Below are 6,466 nucleotides of genomic sequence, written 5' to 3'. Positions count from 1 at the left end.
CACATACACATGTATATGTGTAATACATATAAAGATATATACTTTTTTGTCATTTCATATCGAGAATGTATGAAAACATGATTAATACATCTACCCTATACTTGTTTTCTATGGCGAGGAATTCATTTATGACATTATTTTTCCCTTCTTACCAATGTAATTGTCGTAATTAGCATAATTAGCACAATGCGCTAATTACCACATACAGTGTATGTGCAATAGGCCTATGTACATTCCTTTGTCATTTTATATCGAAAAAGCCAAATACATAAATAAAACAGCTATCCCATGGTTTTCTATGATGAGGAATTAATTTCTGACATTATTTTTTTCCCCTATTTGCCAATGTAATTGTCGTAATTAGTATAACTAGCATAATGCGCTAATTAACATATATGTGCAATACATATATTCATTTGTCATTTTATACTGAGTGAGAATTCCCGAAAACATGAATAATACAGCTATCCTATAGTTTTCGATGAGGAATTCTTTTGTGACATTATCTTTTCCTTTAAACAATGTTATTGTTATAATTAGCTTAATATACATAATGCACTAATTAATATATATTTGCAATAAATAAATTTTTGTGTCAAAGTACTGTCTACATCGGCCTGAAAACATATAATACAGCTCTTCTAATGTTTTCTATGTTGATGAATTCATTCATGACAGTAATTTTCCATTTTAACCATTAAGAATTACTGGCCCAATGCACTAATTAACATCTATGACCAGTGTGTTGGCTCAGTTGGTAGAGCGTCCGTCTCACAACCGGGAGGTCAGGGGTTCAAACCCCGGCCGCGTCAGACCAAAGACGTTAAAAGATGGGAGTTGCTGCTACCCTGTTTGACGTTCAACGATTAAAGGGATAGAGCCCGTCGATCTGGCCCTGCTCAGCGGCTGCCGTGCCCACGATCATTTGGGCAAACCAAATTTTCATTTCATTTCATGTCTATTTCGAACAATAAATTATGGATTTTCATTTTTTTTCTATGTTAGTTTATATCGAGTGTGCCTGAAAACATGAAAAATACAGCTGTCCTATGGTTAGAGGTAATTAAAATACAGGTGCAATACATATATTTCGTTGTCACTGTAGTTATTTGGGACCTTTCGCAATCATCACGGACGCTAGTATTAGGGTCCCCTAACACAAAAGTTAACGCTTAATCATACACTTGATTTTTAAGATTGATTGTGCATTACAGTCAATAGAATCAAACGTAGAAAACTGCTCTACGATCAATGCTAAGCTTTGTGTAACAGGGGGGTTACAGGCCCTACAAATCTGCTTTCGTGTGCAAAATCCCTTTCCGCGACACCCGTACCGCATACATGCATGTATATTACGACTGATGGCTGGAGATATTCAAAATGCAGGACCTAAAATAGATTTATGACATGGATAAGAAAGTGGTTTTTCAAACAAATCGAGAACATATTGAGTGAGGAAAAACTTACTGAATGAAGGCTTAAATATAGATCATTACAGTCCATCGAATTGATATTACATTTAATGTGGATTATTGGTGGATCACTGGCAATCGATTTCATGGATAAGATCAACCTCTCCAGCCGAACATTTCGCATGCGTTGATATGTACACATCATATGCGATACCTTTGAACTCGTTTCCTTTTGTTTCTTTGTTTCTTTTGTTTACTCCTTATACACAAACGATATGCCTCTCGCACACGATGTGAGGGGCATTATGTTTTACATTCCCCAGAAATGGGGATAAGATTCAAATTCCGGGGGGACCACTTCCACTGATGAGTGGATACCAGGCACGACCATGGGGTTTCGAAAAGTACCCTAAACATGCTAAACGAGGGAAGCAATTCTTTTCCAGATTATGAAAATGCATCTCTTAACAAGTATTTGGCTTGTGAAACCCTACAAGTATTGAATATATATCCCTTATTTCAGCATTTTAAACATCGTTTTGACACCCTTATAACGTTACATAGGCCTATATACGTAACGTACCTGCCCACTCTGTCCCCTTTTACGGGTGGTCGCTACTGGTATCCACTAATCAATGGAAGTGGGCCCCCCGGGCGGCCTCTCGAGCTCTAGGAGGAGTCAAATGTGGCTTTGGAAAGTCGTCCTCAATCGGATAAATCGCTGTTACCATAGTAGCAACCAGAATTTTGCACACGAAACGCATATTGAATGTTTCCGTCGCAGATGCGAAACGAAAAAAAAATCTCATGTCACACAATTTGCATTGTAGGATTGAGTTTTACGACCATGATGACGGGCCCAAAAAGTCCCTTCCAAAGTCAACTACCGTTGTAAATAAGCGTCCGCGTCCTCAAACGAAAGGTCGGGATTGTCTCGCCTGCATAGCAGAGGGAAACTATAGGTGCCGCTTTTCCGACAGTGGCGGCGATGGCAGCGTCGTCAACATTGATATCATATACATCAAGCAACGTCAATGTCATTATAACTTAGAAAGTATATGAAGATAGTTCATGAAACTGGGACATAAAGTAATCAAGCATTACTTACATCTTGCCTTAGTTTCAGGTCGCATGACTAAGGTCAATGGTCATTTACGGCCAATTAACTCTTGTTGGGGGAATACAGTCATATCGAAATCTTAACCAAGGATAAGTTTTTGAAATGTCGTCTTAACATAAAAAGTTTATGGACCTAGTTCACGAAACTTAAACATAAGGGTAATCAAGTAATCCTGAATATTCTGTTTGAGTTTCAGGTCACATGACCTAGGTCAAAGGTCACTTTGCGTCAATGAACTTTGGCCATGTTGGGGTATTTGTGGAATTGTCATAACTTTAAAAGTTAATGGATCCACATGTAAATAGAACTTGGACATTCACATGTAAATGCAACCATGTAGGCCTATCCCTGTATATCCTGTGCGCATGTCAGACCAAGATCAAAGGTAAGGTCAATGAACTTTGGCCATGTTAGGGGTATTTTTTAACTTGGCATCATATCTTAGAAAGTTTATGGATCTAGTTCATGAAACAAACATATGGGTAATCAAGGATGAAGGATTGTTTTGCACACATGTTAGGTCATTTGATCATGGTCTAAGACCATTTTGGATCAATGGGCATCATATGAATTGTTCTTACGTGAATATTTTATGCAATACCTGTTTTCATAGTCAAAACTGCTGCTATATAAAATCGCTTAATGCAGGCGAGAAAGCCAGAGGCGTTCCACTTTGATTAGCTCATTATGCCAATTAAGCTAATTACACCATTAACATTGTTTAAAGTGAAATACGATATCATAAATGAATTCCTCGTCATAGAAAACTATGAAATAGCTGTATTATTCATGTTTTTGACATTTTTTTATTATAAAATGACAAAGGAATATAAATATATATATATATTGTAATTATATTGTTTATTATGTTAATTAGCGCAGTATACTGATTGCACTAATTACACAATAACATTTGTGAAACGGGGACAATAATGTCACAAAAGAATTCTTCATCATAGAAAACCATTGGATAGCTGTAATTGTTTGTTTTCAGGCTTTCTCAATATAAAATGAAAAAGGAATATATATATGTTAATTAGTGTATTATGCTAATTACGCAAATTACATTGGTAAAAGGTAAAAATAATGTCATAAGTGAATAGGAAATCACCGGAGAGCTGTACTATTCATGTTTTCGGGCATTCTTGATAAGAAACCACAAAGGAATATATATTCATATGTAAAATATTGCTCATAGGTTAATTAACGCATTATGCTAATTACGGTAATTACGCTAATTATAAATAACATTTTTTAAACTGGAAAAATAATTTCACAAAAGAATTCCTCATAGAATAATACCATAGGATAGCTGTATTATTTATGTTTTCAGGCTGTTGTAGTACTTTGACAAATAAATCTTTATGTATATGTTAATTAGTGCATTAGGTTGATTATGCTAATTATGCTAATTACAGCAACTGCATTGGTTGAAATGGAAAAATAATGTCATAAATGAATTCCTCGTCATAGAAAACCATAGGATAGCTGTATTATTCATTTTTTGGACATTCTCGATATGAAATGACAAAGAAATATGTATTTTATATATATTACACACATATATGTTAATTAGTGCAATATGCTAATTATGCTAATTACAGCGATTAAATTGGTTAAAATGGAAAAATAATGTCATAAATGAATTCCTCGCTATAGAAAACCATAAAAGGGTTGTATTATTTACGTATTGGAAATTTTCTGGATAGACATCCACAAATACATATATACAGTGTATTACACTTATGCTAATTAGCTAATTATGCTAATTAGGCTGATTGCGAAAATTGCATAACTTAGATATTTAAAATATTATTATGCATGGATTCAATGTCACAGGACCTCTTAGAAAAATTATATTGCTTATGTTTTTAGTCTTTCTGGTTTAAGAGAACTAGTATAATACATATCGTACATATGCTAATTAGATGATTATGCTAATTAGGCTAATTAAAAAAATTGCTCAAGGTTGCCAAGGTGGCAACCAAGCTGAATTTACTTCAATACCCATCTAGAACACGAAACAACAAAAAAACCTTGTACAACTTTTCCAGGTCTTGTACACGGCCTATGAGACCGTCTACTGGACTAAAGTAGTATTACTGATGTACAGACAGTGTACAAAACCAGAATTATTTACGGAATATGGTGTGATAACCTTATCTATCAGTGATCATTTTATGATTTTTTGTGATTTTGTGTGGTATAAATAATAATCCAAATGTATCACTTATAGATCATTTAAAAAGTTCAATGAGAATAGTTTAAAGCATGATTTACGCAATATACAGTGCGTCCCAGAAAAAACGAAACCGAGATTTAGCGATCATTTATCATTACTTAATCATAAATAAAATAGACAAATGACCTACCAATTTAAAGCTTAGAATCTCCTCTTTCATCTGATATTACTTAGATTATTTCTTATTCACGCATGAGTGAGCAAATGCAATTTGAAGAAATGATATCAAAAACTCATTTGGCGGGGGGTATCTGGGTTTCAAATAGAAAACCACATTTTTGAAAAGTTCAATATCTCCTCTTTAATTTGATACCTAAATTACAGAAAATGGTCACGAAATAACAAAGTTCTGCTCATTTGAAATAAGGCCTTAATTTCAATAATTTCATAAAATGAAGAGGTTCTCCAGGATGGCTTTCAAACTCTCTCGACACTCTGTTTTGTTGACGATCAGCCATGCATTAAATCTTTTGTTCACCATGCGAAAGCTTCTGTGGGAAACCGGTGAAAACACGTTTATCTCATGAAATTATCGAAATACAAGCCTTATTTCAAATGAACAGAACTTTTTTATTTCTTAACCATTTTTTGTAATTTTGTTACCAAATTAAAGAGCAGATATTGAACTTTTCAGAAATGTGGTTTTCTTTTTGAAACCCAGATAACCCCCGCCAAATGAGTTTTTGGTATCCTTTCTTCAAATTGTTTTTGCTCACTCATGTGTGAATAAGAAATAACCTAAGTAATATCAGATGAAAGAGGAGATTCTAAGCTTTAAATTGGTAGGTCATTTGTCTATTCTATTTATGATTAAGTTATGATAAATGATCGCTAAATCTCGGTTTCGTTTATTCTGGGACGCACTGTAGATTGGGGTTTTCTAAATAGTGACGAAGATATTGACTTTTTATGGCAATAATGGAAGCAATCTTTATTGAATGTCGTAAATGCTCATCACGGAGAGGTAAAGAAAAACATTCACCATGGATAACAAGTGATATACGAGATGTTATGATACAACGAGATAAAAAAATTATAGAAATTTATGAAATAAAAAACAGAAGAAAACCGGGTCATGTATAAACAAAGTAGAAATACAGTTAATATCATGGTCAAGTCTAATAAAAAGAAATATTTTCATTAGAAATTTTTTTATTGTAAAAATAACAGCAGCGAATTATGGAAATGTATTAAAGAATAATTACCTTCAAAAATAAATCTTCCTTGAATAAGATTGTTTTTTATGGAAATTAATATGATGATCCACTGAATATTGCCAACCATTTTAATGATTATTTTGTGTCTGTTACCAGAGACTTGATTGAAGATTTTAGTGATGTCACTGATATTAATTCTTCACCACATCAACCTGATCATCCAAACTCATCCCAAGAAAATTTTCTTTTCAACTTACCGATAGTAAATTCCGATCAAGTCATAAAGGCTATTAAAACTGTAAATACAAATTCGTCTTTTGGCCTTAATGGAATAAGTTGTAAATAATTAAATTATGTGTTCACGTTTTGATTCCTTCTTTAGTATCTTTGATAAACAATTCTTTTTCATCCTGCTCTTTTCCAAAGGAATGGAAGGAAGCTAAAATTTTCCCCTTCATAAAAAGGGTAGTACTGAACAAATAAGTAATTATAGGCCGATTTCAGTGTTGTTCCCAAGATTGTAGAAACGATTGTT

Source organism: Lytechinus variegatus, chromosome 9, assembly GCF_018143015.1.
Source record: "Lytechinus variegatus isolate NC3 chromosome 9, Lvar_3.0, whole genome shotgun sequence".
Taxonomy (NCBI): domain Eukaryota; kingdom Metazoa; phylum Echinodermata; class Echinoidea; order Temnopleuroida; family Toxopneustidae; genus Lytechinus; species Lytechinus variegatus.
Note: the sequence above shows the minus strand (reverse complement) of the source record.